The sequence below is a fragment of the Grammomys surdaster genome, unplaced genomic scaffold (assembly GCF_004785775.1).
Source record: "Grammomys surdaster isolate TR1022 unplaced genomic scaffold, NIH_TR_1.0 196, whole genome shotgun sequence".
NCBI classification, from domain to species: domain Eukaryota; kingdom Metazoa; phylum Chordata; class Mammalia; order Rodentia; family Muridae; genus Grammomys; species Grammomys surdaster.
The window spans coordinates 2,685,416-2,699,948 of NW_021604641.1; the positions used below are offsets into that span (position 1 = coordinate 2,685,416).

Genomic DNA, 14,533 nt, shown 5'->3' on the forward strand with positions numbered 1-14,533 from the left:
TAGTACACATGAAGGGACCCATGGCTCCAGCTGCATATGTGGCAGAGGATGCCTTTGTTGCACGTCAGTAGGAGGAGTGTCCCTTGGGCCTGAGGGTGTTTGATGCCCTAGTGTAGGGGTATGCCAGGGCGGGAAGATGGGAGTGGATTGGTGGGTGGGGGAGTACCCTCATAGAGGCAGGGGGAAAGTGGGTGGGATAGGGGTTTCAGAAGGGGAGACCTGGAAAGGGGGAAACATTTGAAATGTAAATAAAGAAAATATCCAATTAAAAAAAAAAGAAAAGAAACAATCCACAAAATTATCAGCAAAATTATCTAGCCCTTTGGCCATAACGGTTTGATAAGGAAAGTCTGATTTGTTAAGTAAATCTTCTTTGAAATCAATTAAATACCATGCTTATACAAATATGGAACACATTCAAATAAACAATCTATTATAATAAAAACATTTATTTAAAAAAAAGATGACAAATCAAAAGAAGTATTGTTTTCACTTAGCTTCACACTGTAGACTACGCTTTTGAGATGATGTATTCAGAACTTGGGTATATCTCAAGAGGTCTATCACCTGCCTAGCATATACAAGGCTCTGGGTTCATCACCAGCACTCTCTCACAAATATAATGTACCAAAGTTATTTTTATACTTTATATTAAGTGACATCCCTTTTATAAAGCCTTCTGTTTTGTAAGACGCTGTTTCTGACTTTTGGCCAGTTAACAGCCTCCTGGCAACTCCTAGTTTGGATGTTAAAATAGGCAATCACAATTAATGTTGTGTACTTTGTAGTTTCCCAGAACACATTTTAAAACTTCTAAGTAGTTAATTGCACAGCAACTAAGATCATGTACTAAATGGAGTTTGATTTTGGTTTTGTTTGTTCACAGTGCTAGGGATTAATCACAGAGCCTCAAGGATGAAAGGCAAGAATTCTACCAATAGGAGCCTCCGCGTCCTACTTGCTGAGAAAGGTATCTCTCCTTTTCCCCTCTCCCTTCCCTTAAGAGTTGTCTGCTGGTTCTCAGCTTGAAGAAGATTCTACAGTCCTTATTGATCCTTTTTCTAGGCATTACCATTTTTGAAGCAAAGTTAACCTAGCTTTCTAGTTTGAGCTTTCTTTTTGGCTGTCTTTTAAAACTATTTTTTTTTTTGGATCTATAAAATAGACAAGAGATAGTTCTACAATGTCCAAGTCATTCCAGCAGCCATCTCTCGGTAGGGATTCACAGGGTCATGGGCATGACCTGTCTGCAGCAGGAATAGGCCTTCTTGCTGCTGCTACCCAGTCTTTAAGTATGCCAGCATCTCTTGGAAGGATGAACCAGGGTACTGAACGCCTTGCTAGTTTAATGAATCTTGGAATGAGTTCTTCATTGAATCAACAAGGAGCTCATAGTGCACTGTCTTCTGCTAATACTTCTTCCCGTAATTTGCAGCCTATATTTAACATTGGAAGTAGAGGTCCACTCCCTTTGTCTTCTCAACACCATGGAGATACAGACCAGGCCAGTAATACTTTGGCCAGCTTTAGTCTGTCTACTGGAGACTTAGATGAACTGAATCAGTGTCCAGAGGACAAGATTACTCCTGAGAACTTGCCCCAAATTCTTCTACAGCTTAAAAAGAGAACTGAAGAAGGCCCTACATTGAGTTATGGTAGAGATGGCAGATCTGCTACACGGGAGCCACCATACAGAGAACCTAGGGATGATTGGGAAGAAAAAAGGCACTTTAGAAGAGATAGTTTTGATGATCGTGGTCCTAGTCTCAACCCACTACTTGATTATGACCATGGAAGTCATTCTCAAGAATCTGGTTATTATGACAGGATAGATTATGAAGATGACAGATTAAGAGATGGAGAAAGGTGTAGGGATGATTCCTTTTTTTGGTAAGACCTTGCATAACTATCATAAATTTGACAGTGAGTATGAGAGAATGGGACATGGTCCTGGCCCCTTACAAGAGAGATGTCTCTTTGAAAAAAAAAGAGGGGCACTCCTCCAGGTAGCAATATTGAAGACTTCCATGGACTCTTACTGAAGGGTTATCCCCATCTGTGCTTTACATGTGATTTGCCAATTCATTCTACTAAGGAGTGGAGTCAACATATCAATGGAGCAAGTCACAGTCATGGATGCCAGCTTCTTCTTGAAATCTACCCAAAATGGAATCCTGACAGTGATGCTGGACACACAAGGGGTGATCCATTCATGCTGCAGCAGTCTACATACCCAGCACCAGGGATTCTGGGACCACCACCTCCTTCATTTCATCTTGGAGGACCAGTAGTTGGACCAAGAGGAAATCTGGGTGCTGGTAATGGGAACCTACAGGGACCAAGACACATGCAAAAAGGCAGAGTGGAAACCAGCTGAGTTGTTCACATTATGGATTTTCATCGAGGAAAATACTTTAGATGTCAGCTATTACAACTGGTAGAACCATTTGGAGTTATTTCAAATCATCTGATTCTAAATAAAATTAATGAGGTATTTATTGAAATGGCTACCACAGAAGATGCTCAGGCTGCTGTGGATTATTATACAACTACACCAGCATTAGTGTTTAGCAAGCCAGTGAAAGTTCATTTATCCCAGAAGTATAAGGGAATAAAGAAAGCTGAGGGAAAACCAGATCAGAAGTTTGATCAAAAGCAGGAACTTGGATGTGTGATACATCTCAGCAATTTACCTCATTCTGGCTATTCTGACAGTACTGTCCTCAAGCTTGCTGAGACTTATGGGAAAATAAACAATTATATATTGATGAGGATGAAAAGTCAGGCTTTTATTGAAATGGAAACCAGAGAAGATGCAATGGCAATGGTGGACCACTGTCTAAAGAAGGCACTTTTGTTACAAGGGAGATGTGTTAAAGTTGACCTGTCTGAGAAATATAAAAAACTGGTGCTGCAGATTCCTAACAGAGGCATTGACTTACTGAAAAAAGATAAATCCTGGAGAAGATCCAATTCTCCAGATGGAAAAGAATCTCCAAGTGATAAGAAGTCCAAAACTGATGGTGCTCAGAAGACTGAGAGTCCAGCTGAGGGTAAAGAACAAGAAGAGAAGTCAGGTGAGGACAGTGAGAAAGACACCAAGGATGACAAGACAGAACAGGAGCCCAGTATGCTTCTTAAATCTGAAGATGAACTGCTTGTCGATGAGGAAGAAGCTGCAGCACTACTAGAAAGTGGAAGTTGAGTGGGCAATGAGACCGATCTTGCTAATTTAGGGGACGTATCTTCTGATGAGAAAAAGGAGCCTACAGATAAAGCTGTGAAAAAAGTTGCAAGTGCTTCAGCAACATCCAAGAAAAAGCTTTAAAAGGTGGACAAGATGGAGGAACAAGAAAATGAAGCTGCATTGGAAAATGGGACTAAAAATGAGGAAAATACAGAACCCGGTGCTGAATCTGCTGAGAATGCTGATGATCCGAACAAAGACACAAGTGAAAATGCAGATGACCAAAATGACGAGAACAAGTAGGACTGTACAGTTCCAGATGAGTATAGAATTGGACCATATCAGCCTAATGTTCCTGTTGGTATAGACTGTGTGATACCTAAAGCAGGGTTTTACTGTAAGCTGTGTTCACTCTTTTATACAAATGAAGAAGTTGCAAAGAATACTCATTGCAGCAGCCTTCCTCATTATCAGAAATTAAAGAAATTTCTGAATAAATTGGCAGAAGAATGGAGGCAGAAGAAGGAAACTTAAGCTGTACAAGAAGCTTAATTACTTCAAAGAAAACAATGGTTCTTTGATTTTAATGTTAACCTTTTAAAAAAATACAATACTGATAGAAAACTACCGTACTCTTTTGTTTTAGTGTTTAGTTCATGTGTTTAAATGTTATAGTAAAAAGTATACATACGGTTAAGTTAATGAAAAAGTTTTCTTTCATCAGAGTGACAACAGACAAAAGTACTTCCTGGAGATTGGCTGTTGTAAGCTATGGAAAACAACTTGCACCACTAAGAGAAAGATAACATAGAACCATTCAGAAAAATGAAATTTAGTAGTTTGAGCCTTCAAAGAAATGTCAACTTTTGATTCCATACAATAAAGAACAAAACCAAAAAAAAAAAAGAAGTCTACCAATAAACCCTATTACCAATCCTGCAATCTCCTATCAACTTTAAGCACTACAAAATATTTTGTAAGTAGTAAGACAATCCCAACTCACTCTCAGAAAATTCAAGATTCCAAAGGAAACTTGAAAAACTACAAGAAAATGCTAAATATCTAAAGGACAATTAGGTAGCAGATCTTTAAACATTTGGCTTAAATAATGCCAACACGAGTTTATACTTATACCATTTCCCATGAGTTTGGGTAGCACCATCTCCTGTGCTCACACCATTCTTAGTTTTATATCACATAGCAAGCAAGCTCATTGTGCTTAAAACAGCTTTGCTTCCATCCTCTTTGGAAAAAAAAAAAGATTCATGACTGTTTTTAGTAGTGTCTCCCATTCATGAAAAGTACTTTGTCTGCTAGGCCATTTAACAAATTCCTACTTATTCTGAAGTTCAAAGTTATTTTCTCTGAAGCATTTAGACTTCTATACCATACACGCAATAACTCCCACTGCCTTTATACAGCTATTCCACTCCTGGAACACACCACCACTGTCATGGTTGGTACACACAGTTGGGAGTGTTTGTACCCATCCATGCCATATAGAATAATAATTCTAATTGCTCCAGTACCTAGAAGGCACCAGATGAAAATCTACAGACACATAGAAATGTGCTCGGAGTTACATATACAAAAAGATGAGAAAGTTTCTCCCATCAAGAAGTTCAATATCTGTAACAAACAGGTCTCAGCTCACATGTTCAGATGACTGGTGACGCATCCATCTCTACACTGAACCCTCTATTTCATGTTGGTCAGTGCTTTGTCCTTCCACAACTACAGAGCTTTTCCCAGGTATATCTAATTCTAAACCCTTTTTAAGGAGTTTGGACTTTTGTATTTGATGATTTACCTGTCTGTGGCTCGTGTTTTCCCCTTCTACCTTCCTCCTTGTTCCTGTACAGATCTTTCTAAGTCCAATAATTCTTCCTTCTTCCATTCTAACATCAGGCAGACATGATCTTTGATCTACCTCCAATTGACACTTGGCAACAAGTTGAATTTGTAACTCCATGAGGCCTATCTTGGCGGCAGTTCAAATGTTTGTGAAGAACTCTTGTTCTTAACCTCTCTAGGGCTTCCTTAAAAGGACTAAAGATATGGCAAGACCCTATCCAGAGACTGAGTGGAATCAAGGAGATCCTCAGCTGTTCTCTCTCTGCCTCAAATTGGTAAACTAGTTTCTTCTTTGTCCATGGTTCTTGAAGGTCAGCCTTCCCCTACCCCTACACTGTAAGTTCTTTCCTGGAATCTAGATCTGGGTTTCTGAGCTTCTTACTTTCTAAAACAGATGCCCTTCCTCAATCAATGACACATTTTTGGTCAAGCTGTCCTATTATATAAAGTGTACTCTTTAGCTAGAGGTAACCCAGAAGAAAGGAAAATCCTATGCCACCAAGTCTGTACTGGCCAATGTGAGTCCAAGTCCAGATGACTTGTAGACACCTTATATCAATGCTCAGACTAGAAAAAAAAATGTCCATTTACTCCTCATGTCAAGTCAACTCCAACCAGTACATCCCAACAGATTAAATGATTGCTTCTCCTCAAAATCCCCATGTTTGAACATTTGCAAATGAGGACTTTGAGAGGCACAGTCATAACCATGAAGCAACATTTTGGTTTATGTTGGACCATATACACCAATGTAGAATTATAATGAAGCAGAAAAATTCCTCCAGACAAGTGATATACAATAGATGACTAGGGTTTTTGTTTTGAGGCTGGTATAAATACACCTGTAACAGTGCCAGTTAAACAAAGTACACACATACACATGTATACAATATGTAAAAGACTTGATTATCAGAATACTTACTAACTTATCTTCTGTAAACAAGTAAATCTTGATTAGCATGTTTCTCAACTATAGCTCTCTAATATACTTCGAGGTCAACCTGTGTTAGAGGTTTCTACATGTGCATTACAATGAAAGAGGCTCTCACTTGTGTAAGCTCTCTGCTGTACAGTGACATCTCCCATCACACACACAATGGGGGTTTCCCCATTACAATAAGATTCTACAGATATTCTTCAGTCTGTATGCCAAGCAGCTCACTAGCAAGAAGCTCTTTGTGCTACATACTAAGTCCCTTGGGACTCATTTCCTCAAGAGTTAGTCTCAAAATATGGTTTGAGCTCATATCAAATATTTTTTTCTACATCAACACTCTTCAGTTGACAATGTTGATTTTTTTCCAGTTGCAGGGGCTGGTCTCATCAGGTCATTGACACTATGGATATCTTTCAGGCTCTGGTTTGAGTCTTCTGTGCATGGCCTAGTTCCTTGTTCCAACTTCAGAACTCCCCCAGAATTACTTCACTCACGGAAGAACAGAAGGCAGGCTGCTGTTGGTCTCCAGTATCAGCAGGTCCCACACCTCAAACGTGAAGTCTGCATATATATCCTTACAAAATGAAATCCAGAGATGCAACTATTTTCTAGACTCTTTAAGCCATGAGGAACACTATAAATCACATTTCTGGTTCTGGGTCTCCAGCACTGTTCCTGAGAATCTCTAAAGAGTTCAACAGAGACTATGGCCACTAACCTCTGACAATGAACACACAGCCTAGAAAAGAAAATCAGTTGTTCTATTTGTTTTTCATAATATATTCCAATGTATCTGAACTGTCCCGCATGCACTGGGTGTTAACAGACCCATCAAGTCATAAAGTAGGACATGCACAGCAGCAGTCTGTTATCAAATGGAAGTGGTATATATGTGATCAGGCCTGAGCAGGTCCTGAAGGCACAAGCAAGTTACATGAAGAAGTTGGTCAATGGTTTCTACTTCTGTTACAATGCCATCTGCTGCCAAACATGCACCTATAGGTTTACTGACAGTTCTACACATTATGCTGACACCACCCAGAAATGGACAGCTGCAGCATTACAACCGCTTTCTGGAATAACCTTGAAAGATACTGTGAATGGAAATCTTTACATTAGACAGAACTTCAGACAGTACACAGGATATTAGTTTGTTTGGAAGGAATTGCCAGATGTATGATTGTTCACAGAGTTGTGGGATGTAGCCAATATGTTGGCTGGATGGTCAAGGACTCGGGAAGATCACGATTGAAAAATTGGTAAGAAAGACATCTGGAAAAGAAGTATGTAGCTAGATCTCTCCAAATGGGCAAAGGACATGAAGATATTTATGTCCCATGTAAATGCCCACCAAAAGGTTACTTAAGCTGAGGAAGAGTTCAATAATCAAGTAGATAAGATGACACATTCTATGGATAGTCAGCCTCTTTCTCCAGCCATCCCTGTCATTGATCAATGGGCACATGAAAAAAATAGCCACGGAGGCCGAGATGGGGGTTATGCTTGGGCTCAACAACATGGACTTCAACTCACCAAGGCTTGCCTGTTTACAGCTGCTGCTGAATGCCAGGTCTGCCAATGGCAGAGACCAATACTGAGCCCCAAATATGACACCATTTCTCAAGGTGTCCAGTCAGCAACCTGGTGGCAGGTTGACTACATTGAACTACTTCCTCCATGGAAAGGACAACGTCTTGTTCTTACTGGAGTAGATTATTCTGGTTATGAACTTCCCTTTCCTGCACATGCTTCTGTCAAAACCACCATCTGTAGACTAGCAGAATGCCTTATCCACCATCATATTCCACACAGTATTCCTTCTGATCAAGGAACTCATTTCACAGCCAGAGAAGTGTGACATTGGGCCCATGATCATGGAATTCACTAGTCTTACCATGTTCCCCACCATCCTGAAGCAGCTGATCTGATAGAAAGATGGAATAACCTTTTTTAGACTCAGTTACAGCACCAATTAGGTGTCAGTAATATGGAGGGCTGGGGCAGAATTCTTCAGATGGCAGTATATGCTTTGAATCAGTGTCCTATATATGGTACACTTTTCTCCCATAGCTAGGATTCACAGGTCCAGGAATCAAGGGGTGGAAAAGAATAGTTCCACTTACTATCACTCCTAGTGATCCTCTAGAAAAATTTGCTTTTTGTTTGTTTTGTTTGTTTTTTCAGTAAAACAGAGCTATGGTCAAGTCAACAGCCTTTTAAATGTCCAAGATACAATTGAGCTTTTAATTTCTGCTACCAGTGAAGGTCAAGTTTACAAGTTTTAACAAACATCTTAAGCGAAGTTGTTTAGAACATTAAAGAATGTGAAAACCACAGCTCTCCTGTCACATATTTCTCCAGAGACTTGGTTAAGTACAGTCTCCAGAACACAACTTTTCTTAAATTCACATCAAGCTAAATATATTGAGGGAGGAACAAATTAGGGAAATTTACTTAAGCAAGTTAATTTAGAGAAAATTAAATAACATGAAGGAGATAATTAAAAGCAGATGTGAAGCCCAAAGCACAGTTCTAAAGCACTAAATGACTGATAGGCTCAACATCTTATACATCCACTCTATGGCATTGTAATAAGTGGTGTTTGAATCCCGACACCTATGACATGGCAGTTGTAGCTTCTGTTTTCATGCCAGAGTTTAACATTTTCTCTGGGTCTTTTGGTCTATGTTTAATGTAACTTATAGTGACATTTCACTCAGTCACAAAGGCTTGATAGGATTCTATTTTGTATGTTTTCTCTTTTACAACATATCAGACAGTGTGTGAGAACACCTGCAATGGACAATATTCTCACTTTCGTATTCATTATCCCATCCACTAAGTGCTTGAGGATTTACTTTTGAAGAAATTCTCTTTATACTCCTAAACAGGTAACCTAACAAAAGCTGCAAGATAAAGAGGTAACCAGTCTCTCTTCTGAGCCTTTTTCAAATGCTAACTAATTTCTCCATTCCCAGGACCACATGCAGGGCTTCACACATCTATTTGCTTTCATTTTTTCAAATATTTTTTAAAGTGTGTGTGTGCGTGTGTGTGTGTGTGTATGTGTTTATGGGTTTGTGCACATGGGTGCAATGCCCATGGGGGAAAAAAAACATATCAGATATTTGAAGTTAAAGTTATTATAGGCAATTCACCCCTGCCCTTTTTACCTAAACAAACATAATTAAATAGAAATAGCAAATGCTAAAGTCCTCTAGGTATCATATTGAACATTTGACTCTTCTGTCTCAAATACCAGACCTCAATACTCAATACATACACACACACACACACACACACACGCGCTACCTCCTTCCTATCCTACATGAGATATGTGCTACATGTATAAAATTAAGGCTGCTAGTTGATAACACCAGTAGAGTAAGTACTAGCCATAAATACATTTAAAGTCTATGAGAATCACAAGGTTAAGCAAACCTACTGCAATGTGTACAAAATAGTGTAAAGGCTCTTGATATTACTGTTTCATCATGTGTTGTGTGGTATAAACCTACATTGGTTGGGCAGGCGGTTAATAATTGTTTTTAAATAAATATTTTAATATTTATTTAAAATAGTTTCCACCAGTAATGGAATATCAGCACACAATTAATAAAAAAGAAAATCGTATTCACTGTTCATTTCACAAAAGCCAATGATAAAGGCTAAGTTTTAGAAAATGTTAGCATTTCTCCTCTACCAAAGAGTAACATCAACAACCACAGGAGAATGCAAAGATAAAAAGCTGGTGAAGGACCAGAACCATTCCTCAAGAAATAATTATATTAATAAGGCTATGCCTTATTTGACCCCTTTGGATACAAAGAATGAATTTATATAGCATGCTATAAAGTACACCTTTTCATTTAGACTAATGTTATACATTAACTTTAATTTTTTCTGTAAATTATTTAAAATTTGTTTAGTATGTGTGTGAGGGGGATACATGAAGGTGGTAACCATGGGGACACAACAGTGCCTAGAATTGAAGAAACAGGCAATTTTGAGCTGCTATGTCAATGCTGGCAACTGAACTCAGGTCCTCTTCAAGAGCAGTATGTATTCTGAACTGATGAGCCATATCTCCACCCTATAGTTTTAATTATTCAGTATACCACTTTTCTTGTACATGACAAAAGTAGTTCTTAATATATCAGTATATCTTGTAGAGGTCTAATTTTTCAAACATTCAGTGGTACCAATTTTATAGAACTGTCAATACATGACTTTTAAAAAACGCATAATTCTCATCATGAGTCAGTTTCTTAACCTAATTCATGAAAAGAAACATTTTGGAGATACATGCTTTAAAAATATGTAACATTCTAAATGGTTAATACTAGTGTAATTGGGTAAAAGATGTGTGGGTTAGAGTGTGGAAGTATTTCTTGTAAAATATAAATATAAATTTTAGTGATATCTCCTATTAAATTAAGTAACTTATAAATAGACAGTAACAGGACATTACATTGTTTGCACTGTCTACATAATGTATGTATTCAAACCAATGGCAACATTCTACCAAGAGAAAGTCAGTTATGACAATTCACAATTTTAGGTTCAGTTATAGGAAACAACCATCAGCTGCTTGCAGACCCCAACTGTTCTTTCTTCTAATTTTATAAACATTTTATTTTAATGCAGTGCCGTGAACAGAACTGGACCTTTTAAGAAGATATGCTCAAATCCTAAGCACTGATGCTTATCAAACCCAGCCTTGTAAGGTCTTTGCATATGTAATCACATTTATGCGAAGCCATCCTGGATGAGAATGTCCCAATATAGTTAAATGGTAACTTTTTAGGATGGAATCTAGGTGCAGAGCTACAGATACAGAGGCAGGCCTACAAAAGAATACCATGTAACAAAAAAAAGGCCAGATATAGATTTTGTGCTTCACAATGCAAGGGATGCCTAAGTCTGCCGGTACCCATCAGAATGTAGTATGGAAAACCTGGACCAGATTCTTTTTCCACAGCCCCCAAAGCAATCATCTCTGCTGACACTTCCACTTATATTATGTCCAGCCTTTCCTGAGACAGGAGTCTACTGGTTTAAGCTGTGGCCAGGGATACTCTTTGGGATGGCAGCACCAAGAAACATAGCCATCAAGAGAATTTGGTTACTATTGCCTGGTGAGCTACTGTCACAGTGCATCAGCAAAGATTATTAAACCCCACAGGGAATGTATATGACACAAAGTCTAAAATATTGACTATTTGACTCTTTACAGAACCAACATGCTAATAATGCCTGAGGTAGGGTGTCTAACCTATAAAAGGTTCTGAATGAAGCTGATGCTGAATACAAAAATATACCCCAGCAGGACAAGACAAGCCTTCTCTTCCTGCTGAATATAATAAACCCAATTAATAATAATTGAACCATGGGGGAACTAATTTGTCCATCAAATTATGTATTTGAAATTTTTTTTCTACATCACTGACCTAAACACTGGTAATGCTTGCTTTCAAATCAGTTGGAAATCTTTAATCAAAGTATCTGAGAAACAGAGCATTAGGAAACTTCAGCTTTTGAAGCTTTTAGCTAATTGCAAGTATTGGAAAAAAAGTTTTCATACAGTTAAGAAATTAAACTGTCTTTATGTAATCAAGGAGAGGCTATAAAAACGAAAGCTCAAAGAGAATGATGCATAATTAAGAGAGTTTTAAAAATATATTATCAGATTATGTACCAAGTGGGGGTCTTTTGATTGACATCCCACTTCTAATTTTTAATTTTTAATTTTTAATTTATGAAACCATAGAGAGTAACATAACTCTGTAAGGTGTATTTAGTCGATGGAACAAAAAGTCTATTGGGAAAACTTTTGAAATGAACTTTATAATATTTCCAAATATTTTTACAAAAAAAGTTGCAATAACTTAAAAGTAAAAGTCAGATTATCTACAGTTAGTTTGGACAAACTTGCCTAATACCTTTAGAGAAACATTTAGAGTAAAATATCCATCCAGATGAAGTAGAGTATACCTGTATTTTCAGCACTTGGGAGGCTGAGGCAGGAAGGTCAGATGTTTAAGACCAAGCTACTATGGCCTATCTGTAAGATTCTATTTCAAAAAGGAGGAAGAGTAGGAGGAGGAGGAGGAGGAGGAGGAGGAGGAGGAGGAGAAGGAGAAAAAGAAGAAAGAGGAGAAGGAGAAGAGGAGGAAGAGGAGGAAGGAGAAGAGGAAGAGAAAGAGGAAGAAAAGGAAGAAGAGGTGGAAGAAGAGGAACAACAACAACAACAAATAGCGGGGAGGTGAAAAGATTGTTCAGCCATTGAGATCACTGGCTGACGTTCCAATGTACCCTATGTTGGCTAGTTTTTGTCAACCTGTCACTAGCTAGAGTCATTTGAGAGGAAGGAACCTCGATTAGGAAAATGTCTTCATAAGATTGGGCTGCAATAAAGCCTGTAAAGCATTTTCTTAATTAGGGATTGGCACAGAAAGGCCAAATTCCATTGTGAGCTGCTGGCCCTTGATTCTATAGAAAAGCAGGCTGAACAAAGCATGAAGCCAATAAGTAGCATTTCCATGTCACTTTCAACAGCTGTCTCCAGGTTCCTGCCATGTTTTAGTTTCAGCCTTGGCTTGACTCAAAAATCCTCTGCTAAGTTGCTTTTAGTCATGGTGTTTCATCACACTAATGGTAACCTTTACTGGGACATCTGAGGCTAAGCAAACTTCCTCATATGATGCATAATGAAATGCGGAAAATTCTTTCTCATTCTGGGACCCCCAAATCAAAACATACAGCAGAAAGAACTAGATAGCCCAACAGCCTGGGCTTTCAGATGTGGCTTCCCTATACCAGATTGCGAAAACTTCCAGTATTTATCTGACCAGTTATTAAAACCAACTCTGCTTCAGGAATAATTGTCAGTATTTCCAACTAATCTCATAAGTCTCATAATTATCTCAGAAAGTCAGTTTTTATGTTTCAGCTAATTTAAAGATGTTAAAGAAATTCAAATAAGCCAAGCATGGTGGTACACAATGTTAATCTCAACACTGGGGCCATATATACATATCAAGTCCAGCCCAGTCTATACTATATAGGTGGGCCATGAATTCACAGCATATCTTGTCTCAAAAATATAATTTGAAAATTAAAGAAGAAAATAAACACTGTTCATTTCCCCCAGTTCCAAAATTTGTCATGCACTATTTTTGCTAATATACTTGATCATTAGGAATAATTTCACTGATTGATTATTTATTTATTTATTTGCCAGTCATGTTTGGTTCTACCCTAGGTCTTCTGGTTCCTGACCCTCCAGGCAGTGTAGTGTATGGGCTCCCTCTCCTGGATTAGGCCTCAAGTTAAAACAAACATTGGTTGGCCACTCCCACAAGTTCTGTGCTACCATTGCCCCACCACTACCACACATGCACACACATCTTGCAGGCAGGATGCTAGGTTGATATCCAGGTTTCTCTTTCCGTAGCCTGAAGAAAACCTTCTCACACTAAAGATATTCCGCTATATTCATGTCATGCCATGTTCCATTGTCATCAGAGAGGTTTTCTCTGGCAGCAGATGGGAGCAGATGCAGAGACCCACAGTCCCACACTATACAGAAAGAGTCTAAATTGGAGGATGCATCAGCTCCCTCCCTTCAGAGATTAGGGAACCCAGTGGATAAGGGGAGGAAAGACTGTAGAGGTCTGGAGGATGGAGGATACCAGAAGAACATAGCCCACCAACTCAACTAAACAGGGCTCACAGACACTGAAGAGGCAACCACAAGGTCTTCATGGATCTCCACCAGGTTCTCTGTGTATTATTTTATGGCTGTTAGGTTGGTATTTTTATAGGAATCCCAATAGTAGCAATGAGTGTTTATTTAAATGCTCTCTGATCCCTTTGCCTGCTTTTCCTACTATTGAGTGGCCTTGTCCAGTTTCTGTATGAGGGATTTTGCTTTGTCTTATATCTTGGTTTGTCGCATTTGTCAACTCCAGGCTTGCTCTTTTCTGAGGAGGAAAAGGAAGGGGAGTGGATATGGGGAAGACAGGAACTGTGGACTGAATTGGGGAGCTAGGAGATATGGAGGGAAGGGGAAGTGTGACTGGGATGTATTATGTGAAAGAAAAATCTATTTCCCATAAAAAGTATTAATATACTTAGATCATTTGACAGAGGTCAACATACTGAAGACTCTACAAAAATAATAAAAATACATTTATCTCAACAAATCCATCTGTAGAAGATCCTATGGATAATTAACTTCTCAAGTTAGAAATAATTGAAATTATTTTGTAAAGCTAGTGAATGTAGAATCTAAACCTTTGAGAGAAAAGCATTTAAATAAAAGTGTTTATATTTCTGGAACAATTATTATCTTCCACAATAATATGAAAGATAATCAGTCTATACCAGCTGAGTAAACAAGATGTTTTTAAAACATGGAGAACTACAGAGACAGTAAGAAAAGGGGTAAAGTTTAAAAGCAATAAATTCAAAAATTATAAAATTTTAAAAGAGATAGATAGACAGATAGATAGATAGATAGATAGATAGATAGATAGATAGATAGATAGATA

General features: G+C 38.3%; 1 pseudogene; it reads left to right on the forward strand.

Moving 5' to 3' along the window:
- Positions 1-1,183: 1,183 nt before the first annotated feature.
- On the forward strand, positions 1,184-3,721 carry LOC114623312 (annotated as a pseudogene).
- Positions 3,722-14,533: the final 10,812 nt, after the last annotated feature.